The sequence below is a fragment of the Trachemys scripta genome, chromosome 4 (genome assembly GCF_013100865.1).
Source record: "Trachemys scripta elegans isolate TJP31775 chromosome 4, CAS_Tse_1.0, whole genome shotgun sequence".
Lineage (NCBI taxonomy): Eukaryota > Metazoa > Chordata > Testudines > Emydidae > Trachemys > Trachemys scripta.
In genome coordinates, this window is record NC_048301.1 from 68428258 (window position 1) to 68450073 (window position 21816).

At 41.4% G+C, this 21816-nt stretch overlaps 1 protein-coding gene across 9 annotated transcripts in view; it reads right to left on the reverse strand.

The window, feature by feature from the left end:
- RAD51B (RAD51 paralog B) overlaps positions 1-21816 on the reverse strand; it is a 599509-nt gene that overhangs the window by 408354 nt on the left and 169339 nt on the right. The window lies entirely within an intron of this gene.

Here is a 21816-nt window from a genome sequence, read left to right on the forward strand (position 1 = left end):
GGGGTTTCTCTAGTCATCTTCTTGAAAATCTCAATCTAGAAGCCTGGCCTTCAGTGGAACCTTCAAAACCAAAGATCTTTGACAGAGGTACCATACTTGTACCATGACAAGGTCAGAGACTTAAATTCCACCCCACACCTGTGACAGAGAGATGTGAGAGAACCTCCACAATGGGATCCTAGCATAGGTTCCCTTCCACGGTGCTCTCTGACTGGGAGAGGCTGATCTGGAGCCCAGTTCATAAATGGCTTTGTATTAAAATGTTACAAATGAAACTCTACATTGAAATTTTCCTTTTGTTCACTTCTAGCATTTCTGAGGTGGGAGTCACTTAAAGGTCCAGTGTTTGATTGTTGTTCATCTACAGAATAGATTGCTAAGTGATATTTGGCTTGTAATGATTATCTGTGAATGTATAACAAACAGAGTAAAAATAAATATGACTTGACAGAGGCCTTTGAAAACTGCCAAGTAGGCATTAGATTTCAATAAAGTATCTTAGGTATGCAGACCTGTGCTGTGTTAAGCCCCTTGAGATATTGCACTTGGAAGTGCTGTCTCAGTGCCAAAATGTGAGAACTCTCCCCCTAGTTCAGGAGATAAGGTCAGCAGGATCAGTAACTAGTCACTCTAGTGCAAGGCAGCAGCACATATCCTACCATGTGACTGGAAATTATTCCATGATGATAAACACAAAAATACAAGAAACAACAAATGAAACACATTTATTACCAGTCCTTAATGTCTCCTGGGCCAACAACATGAAACCTCAAAACACTTGGCTCAGAAAAATTTGATGATGCAGGAAATTGGAGGGAAAAAAACCCTCTCCCTACTCATAGACAGGGTCACGCTGCATTAAAATTCATAGACTCCGAATCATAGGGTTAGAAGGGACCGCAAGGGTCATCTAGTCAAGTGGCTCTTAGCCTTTCCAGACTACTGTACCCCTTTCAGGACTCTGATTTGTCTTGCTTACCCCAAGTTTCACCTCACTTGCTTACAAAATCAAACAAAAATACAAAAGTGTTTCAGTACACTATTACTGAAAAATTGCTTACTTTCTCATTTTAACCATATAATTATAAAATAAATCAACTGCAATATAAATATTGTACTTACATTTCAGTGTACAGTATATGGAGCAGTATAAACAAGCCATTGTCTGTATGAAATTTTACTTTGTACTGACTTCGCTAGTGCTTTTTATGTAGACTGTTGTAAAACTAGGCAAATATCTAGATGAATTGATGTACCTCCAGGAAGACCTCTGCATATCCCGGGGATATGCGTACCCATGGTTGAGAACCACTGATCTAATCTAACCCTCTGCCAAGATGCAGGATTGGTTATGTCTAAACCATCCAAGACAGATGGCTATCCAGTCTCTTTATGAAAACCTCCAGTGAAGGACCTTCCAGTTCCCTAGGCAGTTTGTTCCACTGTATTACTGTTCTTCCAGTTAGGAAGTTTTTCCTGAGATTTAATCTAAGGCTATGTCTACACTACCCAGCTTTTAGTGACATGGCTTTGTCGCTATAGCTGGGCCGCTAAAAGTCACGCAGTGTAGCCGCTGTTTGTCAGCTCTCCTGCCGACAACACACTGTTCATACTGGCGCTTGTCGCTGGCAAGACTTTTGTCTTTTGGGGTGAGGGGGTTTAACACCTCTGAATGAAAAACAGTTTTGTCGTTCAATTGCCAGTGTAGACATAACCTTAGGCAATGTCTACACTAAGCAGCTTACAGCAGCATAGCTGTACTGGTGCAGCTGCAATGCTGTAAGATCTCTCATGTAGCCGGTCTATGCTGATGGGAGAGAGCTCTCCCGTTGACATAATTAAACCACCCCCAACGAGCTGAGATAGCTATGTCAGCAGGAAAAGCTCTCCTGCCAACATAGCGCTGTCCACACTATGTTATGCCAGCGAAACTTATGTTGCACAGGGGTGTGTTTTTTCACACCCCTGAGCGACATAAATTTTGCTGACATAAGTGGTAGTGTAGACATGGCCTAAATCTGCTGTGCTGTAGTTTGAACCCATTGCCTCTGTGGCAAGGGAGAATTATTTTTCTACATCTTTTTTTTTCCTTTTTTTTTTAAATTCAATTCATGGCATGTCACGCTTTGTTCAAATGGTGGATTAACAACACTGATTGCATATTAATCACTCATTTCAGATACCAAATCCTTATTCCCTCCTGTTCCATGTATACAAACACTTCAATGCTTTAAAAAAATTTTTTTTAACTATTTTCTGTTTCTTTCTTATCCAGCATCTATTGACAAAGAAGATGAAACTATCAAAGTGTTGGCACCCCTTAATATATTCTGATAGTGTATCACAATTTTCTATACAGCTGGTATAGTGATGTCTTCTATGTTACGGCCCAAACCTGCAACACTTATGCATGTGAGCAACTTTACTCAGGTGAATAACCTTAATAAATTTAATAGGACTACTCACCTGAGTAATGTCACTCACATGCATAAGTGCTTGCAGATCAGGCCCCTAAAGAGCTTTTGTTGGACTCTGGCAAATAGCACTGGATTTAACATTTTATCGGACTTCCCATTTAACTCTCTCTCCCCCTCACACACACACACTCATTTGGTAAGTGACCAAGGGTTTTTGTTTGTTAATTTTTAAACAGGAGCATTAGTTTCTAAATTGCCCTGATAATTAAGTGATGTCATTTACCGCTGGTGCTGAATATCTCCGAAAAACTAGGCAAGCATGTTGCAAGGCACAGGGATTAAAAAGTCTTAGGTTCTATTCCTGTCGCTGCTACTGACATGGTTCATGGTGGGCATGTCTTTTCACATCTACCTGCAATATCTATCTGTAAAATGGAAATACTAATTAACTGCCTCATGGGATAAGGCAGGAGTCCAGATTTAATTCATTAAGGTTTTAAAAAGCTCAGTTAAAAATTGCAGTAGTAATAGCAAAATATAATTCAATTAGTGAACAACACAATCATTTCCAGGATGACAAAGATTTTATTTACATAAAAATTCCCTGGTAATCAAAACTAATGATAAAGGAAATATGATTTTTAAAAGAACATGACAGTAATTTTGTTTTTTTGTTTTTTTAATTATCATAGTGTTTAGAATTCCCTGAAATGAAGCTTTGGCTTTATAAACATTCTGCTAAACAAGCTGAAAACCAGAGCTCAAATCAAAGGAGTACTTCAGGCGGCTTTCTATGGTGGGCTCACATTTTGAAAACTTCCTGGTTGATATACAAAGAAAAACAAGCAAAGAATTCAGCCAGGCTCAGATGCAAATACCAAGAAAAGAGGGGCAGAAACACTTTCTAAACTCAGCTTGCTTCTTTGCACCACCACCACACTGAAGGCAAATACAATACAATAAATATTTTTTAACCTTCTGATCCTGCTCTCACCCAATTGATGCTGTTAAGCAGTTTGAACTCCCAAATTCCACATTTCTTTAAAATATAGAGTTATCTATTCCATTTGGGACAAATTCATCCTAACACAAAGCCAATGTTGAAGACCCTCTGCACTATTAAAGTCCCACTTACGTCCTTAAAAAGATGCTGAAATGGTACATAGAGCCATGTGCCAGCCTTCTGCACAGGGACATTTTCATCTTTTGTAAATGTTCTCCTGATCGTATCCACATATGTAGTTTTACAGGTTCTATTTGAAAAGCTGTTAAAACTAATATTGTTCTTTTTGTGAGTCCCCCTACCCCCGCATAAATCAGGTGCATAAATATCAATTCAGGGACCTACCTTTAGGTTCTTATTTTATTATCTTGCCCACATTTTCCCCTAAAACTATTCAGAAACAAAGAACAACATTCAAAAGTGGATATGCTGGGATTGTCAAGAAAGTAATTTGACATGCCATCATTCAACTTGAAAAGATATTCACAACAGTAACCCTTTAAAATGAAGGCTGAGGAATTCTGTAATAAAAGGAACAGTGGACAGTTGGGTAGTACACTATGAAACAACTGATTTATTTACATCGCGACTTCCAAAGAGTGATCAGGAAATCTGAAACTGTCATACTAGCAGTACCATTAAAAATGAAGACACTGACTGGTGACTTGGCAGTGCTATTCTAGGATTCCACAATAAGAGAACTGTTCTTGATTTTTATACACAACCTTTGGCTTCTTAAACCAACAAGGCCCGGGTCCCTCTCCCATCAGTTATCACTGATAGCCAGTTTAGGTGCTATGTTAGTGAACTTGACCAGAGACCTTCACTAGTACTGAGGCAGGGAAAAACTGGTGAGAATATATCAAAATGGGAAGACGAAAGGTAATAGGAAAAGAAATTCTATGATTCTGAGTGAGCTAAATTCATCTATCTGGCTTGTCTAAATGTATAAAAAGGTTTTATGTGGAAAAAGCTGTCTGGCAAACAATCTGAAAGAAACTAAATCTCCTACAGGACATTTGTAAACAAAAAGCAAAAGAATGCAGATACAAACTTGTAAAAAGAATGACAAAATCTGCAGGCTCTATTTGCCGGAGTTTCAGGGAAGGACAAACACACCAGCCAACTCTCTGGAGAGGGGCAATAGGCTCTCGTTGCTGTTTCCTAGGTCCCCAATGATTTTAACAGAAAATGCTTTAAAAAGTGATAAAAAAGGAATCAAGTTTCTGTCTGCCTCTCTGGAAGGTCATGAGACATTGGACTTTAAATGAACCATTTTTCCACAACTGAACATTGTGTGTGCTGCATTTCACGGAGTCGGGGGGATTTTTTAAATTGGCAAATCAATTTTTATTTTAATGGTAGCAGTTAGAAAGTCAAGTGACATTGCATTTATTATGCAATTTGACAGGCTCCCCTGCAATTTGCCCATTGTATCTATACCAGGAGCATTTCTAATATTTCAACATTCTGAACAATTTGAACAGCCACCATTTAAAAAAGCCCTCAACCACAGAACTGGTTCCTTTTCCATCCCTGCTCTGCCCACAAGTGTCTACTTTTTTCCTAAACTCTCACTTTATTCTATTCCATGGTCCAAGAGGTGAAACAGTCAGTCCAGGGCCAGACACACTTTTATGGTCCAATCTTGTGTCTGCCGTAATAACTAGAAATAGAATTTTAGACTATTGGAAAGGGGATAGTTCTAGATGTTCAACTGGACATATATTACTAGTTGCTAAAATGGCAGATATCAGACCTTAAATCATGACAATTATGCTGTTTTGTGCTAGTAATGGGGTTTGCTCTTCCTGGGACCTAATCTTGTTAGATAAATGATTGTAAGTGTAGTAGCCAAGTTTTCCAAGCCATGTATACATGCAGGAAGGCCGCTAAAATTGTACCCCAGCTGTTACTCTTCTTCAGAGCTTTTCCAAATGTGGATGAAATACAAATGGCAGTGGGAGGGCACATGGAAATGCAGAAACCTGTATGCACCTAAGGAACAAAATCTTGTCACTGCAGTTTCTTCTCTTATGCTATACATTTATCTTATATGCACTGTTGTTGTAGCCGTCTTGGTCCCAGAATATTAGAGATACAAGGTGGGCGAGGTAATATCTTTTATTGGACCAACTTCTGTCAGTGGGAGAGACAAGCTTTTGAGCTTACACAAATTCAGACCTGCTTTTGCACACATGAAATCAAGGGCTCAGATTCCCAGATATGCCCAGGGAGACAGCACTGCTTAATTATGGGTCTGCATAAGAGCAATAATTGGTCTCTACTGGCAAGGAGGGTAGGAAATACTATAATAGCATCCCTCTAAACTGTGATCCTCCCACAGATGGATATGCCCCCATTAGAAGCACAAAGTAACTGAAACTACAGCACATAATCTAGGCCAAAGAACACAGCATGTGAACATGGCATCAAACAGAACCATAGTCAATTAAGTCCTCTCATTAGAAAGCACCATAAGAAATACGAATATGTTATCAAAAGGGCCCTCTCCAGGTATATTTTGGACTAATCATTCTTTTACCCCACACTATTATTTACTTACAAAGTCCAAGTAAATATTACATGGGGGGGGGTCAGAGTGGTGCAGTGTTCACAAATGCTGCACAGTCCAATGTTCAGGAGTGACCATACAAAACAAAGCTCAAGGCTGAGAATGGAACCTACAAAAGCACAAACAAAAAAATGTGCAGTTCAGTGCTTTTTCTTAACCCTACAGTAACAAACTAATGCACTCATCTGGAAATACAGGAAAAATATATTTTGGCAAGAAATTATGTTTTTAAAATTATGAAAACTACCTTACTAATTACCTTGTAACTAACATACTAACACTGTTTTACAATTTGAAAAGCCAAAAAAGTTTTAGGTGGTGGAAAGAATCAAATACTTATATTGAAGACAAACAGAATTATTTCTGCTTTTACTAGGCATACAAATATCATGGCTAAACTCCAGCAATGTGCTGGTGCTTTTAGGAAGACTATGGTAAAATTATAAGTACATTTTTTATGATTTTTGGCATGCAAACATCATCCTGTTAAATCTCTTTAAAAACCAGTATCTTGGTGGAGGTAACATTTTCTGTTTACTGCAGCTCTGGTTGTTAGGGGTTACCACTCAGGTCCCGTTTTTCCATGACATCAGTAGCATTCCAAGGGGAATGTGTGCCAGTGAATTTTAGTAATGACTGTAACCTCCAAGTACTGAAAACTCAGCCAAAATTCACGATACCTGCAGCCCAGCAGAGCAGAAGAAAAATCAAGGAGACAGATGGATTACATGGGATTTCTGACGATTCCTAATGAATAATACAAATGAAAAGCAAAACTTTTTTTTTGTTTTGTTCCTTGGCTCTTTTGTTTCAATTTGCAGTGGTCAAAACACAAATCCTGAAGACTTCTAAGTGATACTACACTACAAGAAGGATGTGGAAAAATTGGAAAGAGTCCAGCGGAGGGCAACAAAAATGATTAGGGAGCTGGAGCATATGACTTATGAGGAGAGGCTGAGGGAACTGGGATTGTTTAGTCTGCAGAAGAGAAGAATGAGGGGGGATTTGATAGCTGCTTTCAACTACCTGAAAGGGGGTTCCAAAGAGGATGGATCTAGACTGTTCTCAGAGGTACCAGATGACAGAACAAGGAGTAATGGTCTCAAGTTGCAGTGGGGGAGGTTTAGGTTGGATATTAGGAAAAACTTTTTCACTAGGAGGGTGGTGAGGCACTGGAATGGGTTACCTAGGGAGGTGGTGGAATCTCCTTCCTTAGAGGTTTTTAGGGTCAGGCTTGATGAAGCCCTGGCTGGGATGATTTAGTTGGGGATTGGCTCTGCTTTGAGCACGGGGTTGGACTAGATGACCTCCTGAGGTCCCTTCCAACCCTGATAGTCTATGATACAGATCTGTGTAAAGACCTATTATATCCTGCAGGATGCCTTAATGACTGTTATTACAATTATTGAGACAAACGCATCTAATTTCAGTGGCGTTACACCAGGAATAAATTTTGCTCTGGTGTCTTGGGCAACAGTAGCTATGTCTCCATCATATAGTATTATTATCCTTTTTCCTTAAATACATGTTTTAATGCTCTTATATTTTGTATATGTAAGTATTAATATATGTAATATTACAAACACACACAGATACACACAAAGTGTTAAAAGAACATTATTAAGGTTGCAAAGTCCAGCACTCAGAAGTTAGGAAATGCTAGAATTAAGGTTGCCTGTGCCTCCTTGTGCATATGCATTATAAAACAGTCCTTCATTACAAAATCATACTATTTTTCCACAGGATCCTTGACTCATTCACTGCACAAGATACATGGTTCTCGCTGAATGAGAAGCTATTCAGTATTTTGCTCTCTTCTTATTGTTCAGTGTGTGCCCCCAGTATGAATTTATTGTGCCCTATCAAAACCTTGCTCTGAAAACAGAAATATTAATTTCCTCATGGGCTTTTCTATGATGCTCATCACTATAGTACCTGAATGCTTCATTAACATTCACAAAAAACATGTGAGGTCAGGTGGTATTATTATCATCATTTTACAGATGAGGAACTGAGGCAGAGAGATAAGTCAGAAATATCCACTAATTTTGGTTGCCCAATCTGAGGTGCCTAGGACCTGATTTTTCGAAGAATTTAGCACATTACATAGCACTTTGTATGTTCAAAGCACAGCTCCCACTGACTGCACTTGCAACTGTGAATGCTCAGCACGTCTGCAAATCAGGCCCCAGCATCTCAAATCAAGCACCCAGAAAATGAGGAATGCACAGTTAGTCACCGCCTGTGAAAATCCTGGTTTATTTGACTTGCCCAGCATCACAGAGGAATTCTGTGATAGAGGTAGGGATAGAATTCAATTCTCCAGGGCAACTGCATCAACCTCAAGACCACCTTTCTCTTCCTTCAAACTCTCGCCTTATTCACCACACACCTTCCAACTTATGCAAATGAAGCAATCAGAGTGAGTCTCCTTCCCTACAAATCCTGGTTCTTCCTCATTATTAATCACGTTTATTATAGTAGTGCCTAAAGACCAACCACGCATGGGGGCCCATTGTGCTAGGCACTGTACAGAGAATAGCAGACAATCCTTGCCCCAAAGAGAATGGGCACAGACTCTTCTACTTGTTTCCCCCAAACTTGACCCCTCTGCCCCATCCCCTCTAATCGTTCCCCATCCCAGTCCTGACTATCCCCACCAACGGCTCCTTGTCCCAGTTCCATTCTCCTCTTCAGGCCATTCTCTATTCTTTTTATCCCAGTCTGTGTGAGGTCCGTGGGAGATGTGTATTATTTTTATGAATATTTTGTGTATATACGTGTGATTGTTATGGTGTGGTCTGCCAAGACGTGTTAGGTCCCATGAGTCTTTTGTTGTTTTAACTCTTTTCCCTCTGAATGGTATGTTCCTATGGTTAAATCAATACTTTGTTTTGAAGATGCTGTTCTGAGTCGCTGCATTAACCTACTGGTCACAGCTCCCAAAAGGAAGCCTTTGGAAAGTGTCAAACCCAGCCAGACCTGTTGAGGAAACACTGTTGGTAAACAAGAGTGCTGCAGCCCAAGAACCTGGGTCTGTGAGCAAGAGAATCACAGGATTCCACTCAGAGATGAGTGAATGCACAGCACCTGTCACTTAAGCTTACACTCAGGAATGACCAAAAACTAATCAGATTTGCTGATTACTCTGTAACGGTAACACCCACCCATTCTGAGTCCCCCCCATTCCTGTCCCCAGTCTTCTTGCCCAGCCAGTCCCAGTACCCACTTCCTATCTCCTCAGGCAAACTGTCTCTTCTCCCATCACTAGCGTTCAGTCACCCCTACTCCCATGGACTTCCAGTCCCAAACACCCTCCCCAGAGTCCCCTTACAGTCTCAGAGTCCAACACTTCTCTACAAGATCTTAGTCCCATGTTCTTTGCCCAGCCAAGCCCAGTTCTCACCCCATTCTAGGCTCCTCATCAAAGGTGTCTCCCTGCCCCTTATTCTCCCTTTTCCCGGTTCCCGAATCCAGTCTCCTTTCCCAGCCAGAACGACTTGCACCCTATTTTCTCATCAGATATTAGTTCCTTCCCCCTGTTTCACCTCCCTGGCTCCCAGTCCCAGTCTCAGTTTCTTTCCTCCCAGTCTCCCCACAACTCCCAATTCTAATTTCCCTTTCCCTCCCACATGCCAGCCTCCAATCCCAGTCTTCTCCCCATCCCCCGGCTCCTTTTCCCACTCTACTCCCCAGATCTGGTGGTTGACCTCTCTGGATGTGACTCAGGCAGTTTCCTCCTTCACACCATCTGGGCCCAGCAGGGATACTGAGCACAGGAAAGACTGGCTCCCAGCTCTTGGGTCTGGGGCCCAATCCCAGACCAGAGCAATGGAACTACAATGTATTTCTTGGTTGGGTCTTTCTCTGCTGTAAATTCAAGCACAAACCAATTTAAGGACATGACTAAGGCCCAGCTTTTCCCATGTTTAATGGCTGCTTTGCCTCACAATACCAATGCAAAGCGGCCCAGAATCCCCCTGAACCAGCCACAAGAAGATCACCTCAGCACACAGGGAGCCTCGGGCGGTATCGAGAGAGCACTACAGCTCATATGTCACTTCTGGCCCTGTGACCTGCAGAGGTGGTGACTGGAGAAAGGCGATGTGGCAACTTGATGATCCTGTTGTCACATCAACCATTTAGGGACACGGACAGCTGGATTAACTCAAAGAAGTCTTCAGTCTGCTCTAACTGATGCTGGGAGAGAGGCTTGGCAACAACTGGCCCAGGGTCAGAGATACACAAAGGTGGCTTAAGGCTATTTTTGTAGACCTCAGCCACAGCCAAGGATCAGAGCCAAAAATAGAGATGGTCACAGTGACATGAAGTAGGGACTGCAGGCAGAAAGGGGATATTGATTCCCACATACACAGAGGGAGAGGAAATAAACAGCAAAGATACAAATCAGGAGGGGCACCAATTGTATTACAACTAGTTTATTTTCATGTATCTTCTTGTTTCCTGGATAATGTCCCAGTAACACTTTTTCAAGAATACCACACTAGAGTTACTGCAAAGCAGGGGTGGGGTGGGGATTAGGAAAACAGGTGGTTTATGAAAGGAGCTTTGCCTTGTGTGAAAAAGTGTGGGAACCACTACACTACAGCACACACAACCTCAGCTTCTGATGCAAAATACCTTATCTGGCCACAAAGTTGCTTCAAGGTCTTCGTAGAAAATGCCACAACAGAGGAAACTTTTTCATCCAACAAATATCTTACAATATTGAATAAACATGTAAATAATCTGGAGTCAGACAAGTTAACTGTAAACATGCAGGGACATGCATAATACCATGAGTGATTCATATGCAAAAATAACTACAATCCAAGTAATTTTAAATGGGCTTGTTTCATTAAGTTATTTGCTTTGCTTACATAAGCTTTATAGAACCAGTAACACGTAAAAGATACAAATAATGTAGAGAACAAATACTCTTTAGTGTACTATATTTGCACAATAGAAAATGCAAATAAAATATTATTTTGGCAAAGATCTATTTCTAATGACCACTGTCATCAAGATCAGTATTGTACTCTCCATACAGGAAACATTAAATTTCAAAATTATCTATTGTGAAACAGAAATAATACATAAGCAGTATTAAGAGATTTGAGCCAACAAGTGTTATAAATTATATTATATTCTTTCTTCCTGAAATGAAGTACTCCTAGTGGCACTGTGTTCTACAAGGAATTGGGATCTCCACATGAGTTTGTCTCTGACTCAAGGTACTACTTTGGACAAAATGTAACTTCTCCCTGCCTCAGTTTACCTATCTGTAAAATGGGTGAAATAATTCTTGGTCTTCTGCGAAGAACATGGGAGAGCTGTATTTTTAATTAATATTATATGTATTTCTGTCTATTTGATTACTAACATGTGTCTGCTCCATGGGTACAAAGAGCAAGCTTAGTCTTTGAGGGTTCCTCCTTTGCAGGATGGCAGACAATGGGTGCAGTACGGTGACCAGACAGCAAGTGTGAAAAATCAGGACGGGGGTGGGGGGTAATAGGAGCCTATATAAGAAAAAGACCCAAAAAGTGAGACTATCCCTATAAAATTGGGACATCTAGTCACCCTAGTGCCAAGATATTAGTTATTTTTCAGTAGATATGTATATTTCTGTGTTGTGTCAATCAGTCAAGTGTGTGTAATTTAGAGACCTTTACAAATTCCTTGTGGTCCTTGCTTTAGCTGTCATAATGTCCCCAAAGGACATCTATCTGGAGAACCTACAATCTAGAGAACCTGAAACGTTGGTGCTCTGGAGAGGGCATATGAGAGCTACTGGGAGTCTTGGGAGGTCCACACTGGTCTTGAGGCTTAAGGGCAGCTGGGCCTCACATCCCAAGAAGAGTTAACCAGTTTTGGAGTGTTTTCCCAAGGAATGTGCCTAAATAGCCAGACAGAGCCAGTGTCTGGACATTGTCCAACCCTTTAGGCTTAAAAGCATGTGGTAGCCAAGGTTTGGCTCTCATACAGCAGCTTGGTGACTGTGCACAAGAGGAGTCCAGCCAGGGTTCAACACCATCTTACAGAGATTTGGCAAAGTTTAATACATTTACAGTAATACTGATGTACAAACATAGAGCTACAGAGAGTGCAGTTCAGCTGTGCAGATAAGAGGAAGCAGGATGCCATGACTTAGCCCATGCAGAGGATCCATCTCTTCTTTGTGCTACAGAATTACATTCCATGGGGCCTCACTGCAGCACTACATGCAAGGGGATTTGGAAAGTAGACACCGTGGATCAATATGGTCATCGACTGGCCATCCCCTTGCAGAACTGAGATGCAAGAAATGTATGGTCTATAATGCAATAGTGTTTGCACAACAATCAAGAGATTCTTTCTCTCCTGATGAAACACCCTCATCTGTATATCTCTGTACTGAGTTATTTGGTCTGAGTCCTCAAATTAGATTTTGGCCCTTGAAGTTTGTGGCATAAATTGCTCAAAGATCCTCAGATGAAAGTAAATCCAAAGTACTAATATATCATTGCCACCACCTCCTATCTGGGCCATGTACACAGATTATGGTGTATAGTTTTATATGCCATATTACATTCTTTGTTTTTTTAAATAAATCCTCAAAACCTCATTCAGAATAGACTATACAGGAGGAAATTCCTTTAATGATTTGTCGTCTGGTCTTAACAGAGCTTATTCTGTGACAACAAGAAAAAAATTTTTATGCCTCAAATTGATTTAAAGAAAGGCCAGCCTTTACTAGCAAAAATAGCCATTATCTTCACTTTACAAGATTAAGATGACACAAAAATTACAGTATTGGAGGATGTGTCAGAAACAGGTGTCCAGCACCTTTGTGAAACAGCACTTGTTTCCTTCAGGAAACCTGCTCACTCCAACCAAAACAATAGGAAAGTGCAAATGGTTCTGATTTGCAACCTAGCACACAAACAGAGGAACAATTACAGTTAGTAACTTTCATTTTAAATTAAGCCCTTCAAATCCACAAAGCTTGTATGTTAATGGAAGGCAAACTGTACACAAGCAGATTTTAAAAAGATACTGTTGTAAAACATTTGAAAGTCAGAGTGATGGACATTTTACCTTCAAATGATGGGAGTTGTTTCCCCTGCTGAAAACAGAGGTTTTAAAGAGTTTGGTTAATGATCCATTACCCCTTCACCAGAACTACAGCCGCACTTGTGCAGCTCCCAAACTAAGCTCAGTTGGACTGGGTCAGTAAAAAGGCCCCCAAGGAGCAACCAGCTGCTGCAGGACTATATATGTGGCACTCTTCTGTGACCCAATGTACCAGGGCAGTTTCTAGGGTGTTGGGTCTTTCAGATGTGATAAAACTGATGCCCTGACCACCTGTTTTCATTAAAGAGCCCATGAACTTTTTGCAAGAGTAGCAGTATTAACTCAGTATCCCACATCAAGTTCCAAATCAGATATTTACATATGGCCTACCTAAAATTCCCTCTGAGGTTTCAATTCTATATGGAATATTTAAGATTTAGTCTCTTCAGTGGTTATGTAATGTTGCCTTGTGAGATGAAAGCCCCACTCTTGTAAACACATATGCACAGGCTTAACTTTAAGCATGAGTAGCACTAGTTAATTGCTTATAAGAGATGCTATACAATTGCATATTGCTATTATATTATTCATATATTGGATGCCATACTAAAAGTCAATATTTAGCATAGACACCTTTAATGCTTTCTTTATTGTTCTATTTAATAGCATGTAACAGAAATAAAAAGTTGTGAAAATATGTTTATAATTCTATTGGGTTACTAACACAATTTCACAGAAGAATTAAGATAGATTTCATGTGCAATTCAAATTTTACTGCCATCTTCTCTGCACATTAACCATCTTATTAGAAATACAACAAGAAATGAGAATCCACCCCCTGCCTACATGTTTTTATACTTATACCAGCCCCATCTCTTCAGAGCAGATGTTTAAATGCCCAGCACACGACTAAATAAGGAAGCAGACAGTTTTCTTTATCTATTAATGGTATTTCATTATTCATTTCAGTTTATGAAATGTGCACTTCCAAGGCACAATGTAATTGTTTTTTTAAAAAAAACACATAAAAATGTTCAGGTTGAATATCAATACTAAAGCCTTCCCATCTACCAGAACGTAAACGCACCCCCTCCAACTCACCCACCTGCCCCTCCAGAGAAATCATGTGAAAAATATATAAGCTTTGCAATACATGGGCAGGGCAACAAATTCAGGTTCTGGAAGACAATGGGCGTGTGTTCCAGGGTTGAGGACTCTTCACTAAAAATGTCCAGCTGCCAGCTCTTTTCTGTTCATTCAATGCACAGGCTGGACAGTAAAGAAGGGTTGTTGACCTAGTTTATATAAGTAAATGAGGTGAGGTCCAAAACACCTCTATCTTCTTCAGGGATTAAGGTGATACACACATAAGGAATGAGACTGAAATCTGCAACTCTCCTGCAGGATTTGCTCTACAAATTGGAGAACGACCACTTAATGAGGTTAGAGTCAGTGCATTGTTTGAATGGTGTACAATTGTGAGCCATGGGGCTACACATTAAATGATGAGCACAAAACCACTGAACAGTGGCCTCAATTCAATGAACATCTCCCATTGTGCACACTAAACAAGACAGGGTTCTGGGAGAAAGAGTAGCATAGGTGATTATGTAATTAAGCATTATATCATAACTATACACACAAGGGGCAGAGTTAAGGTTGCACAGGCAACCTTAACATTATAATTACAAACAGAATATGGTTTTTGAGTGCACCTTAATATTCTTTTAATGTTTTTGTATTTATTTTCCTAAGATTCTGCTTGCTTTTTTTTTTTTTTTTTTTTTTTTTTTTTTAAAAGAACAGGTATGCAATCATTTGCCATACAGCACTAGAACACACTGATCTGCATAAAGTGTATAAGTAAGTTAGGAGCTCTTGCTTCTGTCCAGTCGCATCCAAATCTAGCAAGTGGAAGGGTGCCTGCCTCCTCCAAAATGCACTTCCACTGGTCACACGGAGACAGCCAGGACTCCAACGGAACCCTGCCTCTGCTTACTAAACTGTAAAATATAAGAATTCCTAATTTTTTCACTTCCTAAAATTGGCAGTCAATCCAGTTTGTTAAGCAATATTTTTTTTTCCCAAAAGCAGATACTCAATCCCACAAAATAAAGGATGCTCATGATCTTCCACTGGGAATCTAATGATACTGGGCATTGATCTCAGGTACTGCTATCTTGACACCAAGTACAAATGCCCTAGTGACGATGAGACTCAATTGTAAAATTCCCTTTATACAGGGCCCTTAGTTATGGCTGCCCTGTTGCATGCAGTATGTTCAAGTGGAATGACTATTCACTCATGTAATTTATGAAGATAATTTTATACTCTGCTTGGTTTACACTGTCTGCCAAGAAAGTTGTGAGTTGATTTTGAACTGGCACTTTTTTTTTTTTTAAAGCTGTTAGTTTTGTGGGCCCCGACTATACTTGAGACCTGTTCCTTCAGCCTTCCATTAATAAGTAGCTGTGGTTACACACCACCCAGTGATTAAGCATTCATCATTGTGTGGCAGACACTGATTGAGATGTAACTCAGAAGAACGCATGTTGACTACTGAATAGCTGAGGTCCTTCTTAGTGTTTTACAATCTCATTTGATGGATCAGTACAATCAAAACTGTAGCAAAAATACTCATCTTGAAAGCATTTAACTAGTTCAAGGCTCTGCACATCCCTGTGCATGTTACACCCATTCAGGGGAGTAGAAAATTGGAGTTTCATTTTTTCACCTTCCAGAGTGTCCATGGCGTTTGGCTATCACGTTGCTCTACTCTTCCCTTCATCCACTGTGACAGGAGGAGTGAATTGGACTGATCAAAGTGACAGGAGGGAGAAGAAGGGGGCTTCACTTTTCTATAATCTGACCAACATTTTCACTAAGTTCTGTCCCCCTACATATAGCAATGAATCTTTTCTTACCCATAACCAGTCAAAATACTAGCCACCTGTCCAACACCATGGCTGAAACACAGTTGTTGCCACGTTTTCTTGGCCATCGTGAGTAGACATTTTCCACCAAGAGGTGTGTCAGACCAATTGCGCTACACAACCACCCCATGGCAAAGTTTTATAACCCACTTATAACAAAGCTCTTTGAAAAAACAGTATCTGTATCCACCTGACTTCAGAACAATTTGCAAGCCATAGTTTTTCAAATGGCATGTGCCATTCATGCAGGCCAGCTCAGCACAATACAGTGCAATCCAACCAATCTGGAAAACTGTTCCAGGGCAGTTAGGGAGAAGACAGCTCATTTCCACATGTTTATGTATATATAGCTTCCTATAACTGTTCTCACTGATCCTGCCCCATGGCTCTTGCAGGGGTGTGCAGCGGGAGGAGGGGTGGTTACACAAGTAACCTTCCATCCCTTCACCATTCTGTGCCGTTTGCAAGTCCCCGGCCCTTGCCTCACTCTTAGAACATGTATTTTAAACTACATTTTTGTCATTACCAACAAATTTTGGTAGATAGAAGGTAAATATCGATCTCACCATCAAGACTCCTCCTCATTCTAAATATCCATATCCAATTCTAAGCAGAGGAGGATCTGGAGTACAATCTTTAATCTTGCCCAAGTGCATTGAGCCCACTTTATTATTTTTTAGAAACAAAACTATTAATTTTATAAAGAAAATTGTATTTTTTTCTAAACAGATTTAATTGCCAAAATGTCTTAACAGAAAACAGAAATAACCATCTTTCATTGTGATTAGGGATTTGGTACTGAATGTCTGTTGGATCAAAAGTAGCTATTTTATCTGCAGTGGGTTTTTCATAATATGAAAGGATGACAATAACAAGTAATTAACAAAATGGGATATGAAAAGACAACATTTAACTCATCTAACTCAACATCTATCATCTAACTGACTATTGTTTTTTATTCCTAACAACCTGCTATATTAGCAGACCAAGTAAGAGAGATGCATGAACCAGAAAATGAGATCAAATGCCCTAATATTTCACCTCATACTTTTAGCAACTCTAGATCTGATTCTGATTCCAATTCTGAACCTTGAGACACTGGCCTCTATTTCCAGAGTCCAGTCTTCTCTCAGAATAGATTCCTAGATCCAAACATCCCCCACACTTTGGAGAAATTCAGATTTGGGACAGATTCCATATCTGAGCTAGACAATTCAGGCCCATCTGTAGGTCAATTACAACAGAAAAAATGGTAGTTACATCTGTTGTTTCTCTCTCCCTTCCCTTCCCACTATTTGGCTTTAGCAAATAACATTTCCCTTAATCTAACTAATCACTGTACTGTTCCATTCAGAGTCATTGAGAATAAATAGTATTTGAATGACCTTTCATTTTTAACTGAGAAAGTAACATTTATAAATACAGTGTATAGTATAGCGTTGAGGAACGGATCTCAGACGTGGATACATAATTTAGAAAGAAATCCTGAAAATTAATCACACCAGCCTGAGGACGAAGAGAAAATAAAAGTGGGGGAAGAAGCTGAGCTAAGTTCTCTCTGCGCAGTTAAGACAGAAGTTGTCATGCCCAGTTGAATAAACAACTAATAGACTGAACCTGTTAACAGCAGCAGCTAAAGAGCTTACTTTAGAACATAACACATTCACTTCACTTCCCCATGGAAAAGGCAGTCACCAATTGACTTGGATCAGCATCAGGACTAGTTCAACAGAACCATTTCCTTAAATAAATACATTGCCTGCTCTCAGGCAGAGGAGGGACGAATGGCACACAGTCCATTTGCTATTACTTTACTTTTCCCCTCTCTGTTGGAATATTTGTGTCTGAGATAACACAGACTACTAGGACATATGGTCCTGTGCCTCAGTTCTGATGAGGTTAAATTATTTTCTTAACTTGTTCTACCTCCCTAAAGAGGAATTAATTATGCAGAAGGTGAAAGTAACAATAGCAACTCTTATTTCAATAGTACCTTTCATCCCAATGGGTCCAAAAACACTTCACCCACTGAAATACAACCATCTCTAGGGTGGAACATGACAGCTGTTCAGCAGTTTACAGTAACAACACACAACAATTTAGATAGGAAGCGAGAAAGAATACTGCTGTCAACAGTCTCTTTCCCCTACATCCCATTAGTGATATTTCAAGGTTCAGCGTCTGGGCCACTCTGCCCATTCATTTGTACACTCCCATATGCATCATGGACCTTGGGGAGCCCCAAGTCCCATAGGCTTCCAGACAGCATAAATTTTGGGTTGGAGCAGCCCAAACTTCATTGTGCATCAGAATAATATCAAAATGAAGTGGAGATGGGAAGCAGTGCTGTACCACAAGTCAATGTATAGTTAAATTTAAGGTAGGAAAGTGTATTGCAGAGGGCAACAGATGTCCAGCAAAATACCACTGGCAAAAGCATGATATGCCAATTCATGTACATATATTTTCTGTTGGGAACTGCAGGTTTAACTGGTAAATGGAAGTAGAAGAGGGGCACATGTGGGACAGTTACCAAATGCCCCATGCAAAGTTTCTACCACCTGAAATGCTTAACCCTAGAAATACACTTTTCTACTACCACACAGATTACTGAGAGTTTAGATTGCAGGCTTCTTAGAACAGGGATCTGCCATTTTTGACTGTAAAGTACCATGTACATGTATAAGCAACCAATAATTTCATCACCTAACATTGAGGGACTATGACACTGCTCCATGGCCTTGGCTTTTTAATAATAAATAACTATAATAATGTATCAAAGTGAAGACTTCTGGGAAGGGCAGTACAGGGAAGCTGTACAGGGCCTGTCCCCAGGGTCTGAAGAGGCACTTTCAGGTGGCACCACTATAAACTGATTACACACAGACTATTTTCCTTTTATATAATGTAAGGTTATTGTATCGGAGCAACAAAACTGGGAGGCAGGCTGGGCTCTTTCAGAAGTCATATATAAAGCCTAAGTGGAACTTTGAATTGTATTTTGCTTTAGTAAATTTTGGGAATTCTCAATTTATGTTTGAGCATGAGCTGTTCCCTCTACTCTTGGAACATATGTTGAATTTGATGTGGGAAGGTGGGTCTAAAGGAATTAAAGAGCTACTGCACATCCAACAGCTGTCTGTTCTCCAAACATATTAGTTATTATAGGTTTGCACTTCCAGATTCAAACTACCAGCTTACAATATTTACCATTAGGAAACTGTGCAGATCCACGGTGGATGTGGTGAGGCCACTGGGAGATGCTGCAGCAGGGAGGCTTTCTTGATGGGACTCCTATATGATGGGATTTATTTGATATAAGTCCCCCCCCACCCCACCCCAATCAGTGAGAGCTACTCTCACTTTGCTGCCAAGTCCCCACCTTGCTCTACTCAGGAATCAGGAGAACAAAGTGAAGATGAGGATTTCTGTTTCTGCCATAATGACACTGAGTTTGTGGCATGATGTCCAGGATCAGATGTCAGATGGACAGTTTCAGATCCAAGACTAAACAGAAAAAAAAAGAGGTCAAAGGCAGTTGATTTGGAAGTTGTCAGTCTAGAAATGGAAGTTAAATTCATGTTAGATAAGGAGATCACCCAGGAACATAGTATAAAGGGTTGAGGGGAGGTGGCCAAGGAAGAGCCCTGATGGCCATCAAGGGAGAAGGTGGAACCAAGAAGGGTGACAATGACAGAGTGGGTAAGAAAGTAAGAGGAGAATTATTCAAGCACCTAGTCATGAAAGACCATCAAATAGAAAGGAGGAGGATGTGACTAACAATGTCCAATGTAGCAGATACACTGAGGCAGCTGGAGTTTAAGCTCTCCTGGGACCGTGTCTGTCTTCTACCTCGTGTCTAAACAGCATCCAGCACAAATAGGTCCTGATCCTGACTGAGGCCTTCAGGCACAGTCATAAAACAAACAGTAATAACTGTGTGATATTGCTTGTGATACACTGAGAGGGATAATTTCTAAGACATACATGGGAGTTGAATGCTTTTGTGCCTTTGAAAAATCAGCCTGAGTTTGTTTAGTTAGCTTGTTTTGGTTTTCAAAGAGGGCTTTTGGGGACTGGTACAGTGTTTAAATGAAGGAAATTGTATTGGAAGTCATACAATTTGAAAGGGTATTATTATTATTATTATTATTGTTTAATATAAATACTATATATAGGCCAAACGGTATCAGTCAGGGTCAGAGTCCAACTATGTTGCAAATTGTACACAAACAAGAGTAGACATGGTTTCTGCCTCTATGAGTTCACAATTTAATTAAAGACAAGATGCACAAGGGAGCATATACTAGTCTTGGCCGAAGTTCGGCCCTCAGCGGGGCTGTGGGGTATCCCACCCGCCTTGCTCTGGTACGCCGGCAGTCCTGGCCCGGTGGCAGTCTGGGACAACAGACACATGGTTAGGGGGCTCAGGCCCGTAAGCAGGGGCTGAGCCAATGGGTCAGAAAAGAGCCCCGAGCCCTCAATCAGGGCAGGGCAGTAATCACACAGTCTGGAGCTCCGGCCCTCAAGCAGGGGCTGAGTCAGTAGCTCGGAAAACCTAGGCCCTTAAGCAGGGGCTGAGACAATGTCTATAGCAGCCCAGGCCCTAGGTCAGGGCGGGGCAGCAAGCAAATAGTTAATCAGCAACCCAGGCCTTTAAGCAGGGGCAGGGTCAGTTTGTAGCAGCCCAGGCCCTAGATCAGGGTGGGGCAACAAGCAAATAGTTAATCAACAACCCAGGCCTTTAAGCAGAGGCTGGGTCAGTTTGTAGCAGCCCAGCCTCTCTAGGCCAGGGGAAAAGGGGGAGTCTGCAACCCAAGGAATGGGTGGCAGGGGGGACGCAGGCACTCCCACTCGACTGCGTCCCAGCCCGGGGCCCTAGCAGCGGCAGAAACCCGCTGCTGTCAGTGGGGATCCTGGCCGCAACACACTGACATCGGCTCTGGCAGTGCAGCAGCCAGACTGGGGTCGGCCTCCCCCTGGCTACTTCCACACTCCGCCTTGTATGGTACCTGGGCCGTCCTAGTGTCCTCGGTGCTCTCCACCAGCATCGGCTCCTCAGGGTACCGGGCGAAGGGCAGGCTCAGCTCCTCCTCGGGGTAGCTGGCACAGGGCAGGCTTGGCCAGTCCTCCTCAGGGTAGCAGGCGAGACGTAGGCTCGGCAGGCCTGGTAAGTCGGCAGGCCGGTTGCGGCCTGCGGCTGTCTCCCAAACGGGAGCTCAGCCAGAGACGTCTGCTCTCTCCACTGGCGTGGGCCCCACTGAGCTCTGCAGGTGGGCTTTTATACTTCCGGGTCGGGGCCGTGACCTCTGAGGGGCAGGTGCTGGACCCGGTGGCTCCGCCCATGTTGGTATTAGGGGAGGTTCAGCCCTCAGCAGGGCTGTGGGGTATCCCACCGCCTCGCTACAGAGCACAACAAACAACTGGAGGGTAGAGGGGAAAAGGAGGATGAATTTATGCTAACATTACAAGTTCATAGATTTGGAATGTGGAGAACTTCATGGTTTTTGTCTATAGATTTTCTGCTGTGACTGATGAGTGGATAAAATCTTGACATCACTCAAGTAGTATTGGATGACTGGTCATTACACACTTTCACTGGAGACATGGGGTGACTCCCTTCAGATCATGATGGCTTTGGAGTTAAAGAGGCATATGAAACCACATAATTCACACAGCTCCAAGTTACATTACAAGGACTTTCACAGAGCTACTTATCTGTATAGTACATCAACAGCATTTTGGGGTGTTAGGAAGTGTCTACTTCTCTCCTGCAGCCCTGAAGAACCTGCCAATTTCCTCTGATTTACAACTCCACACTACCCACAGTGA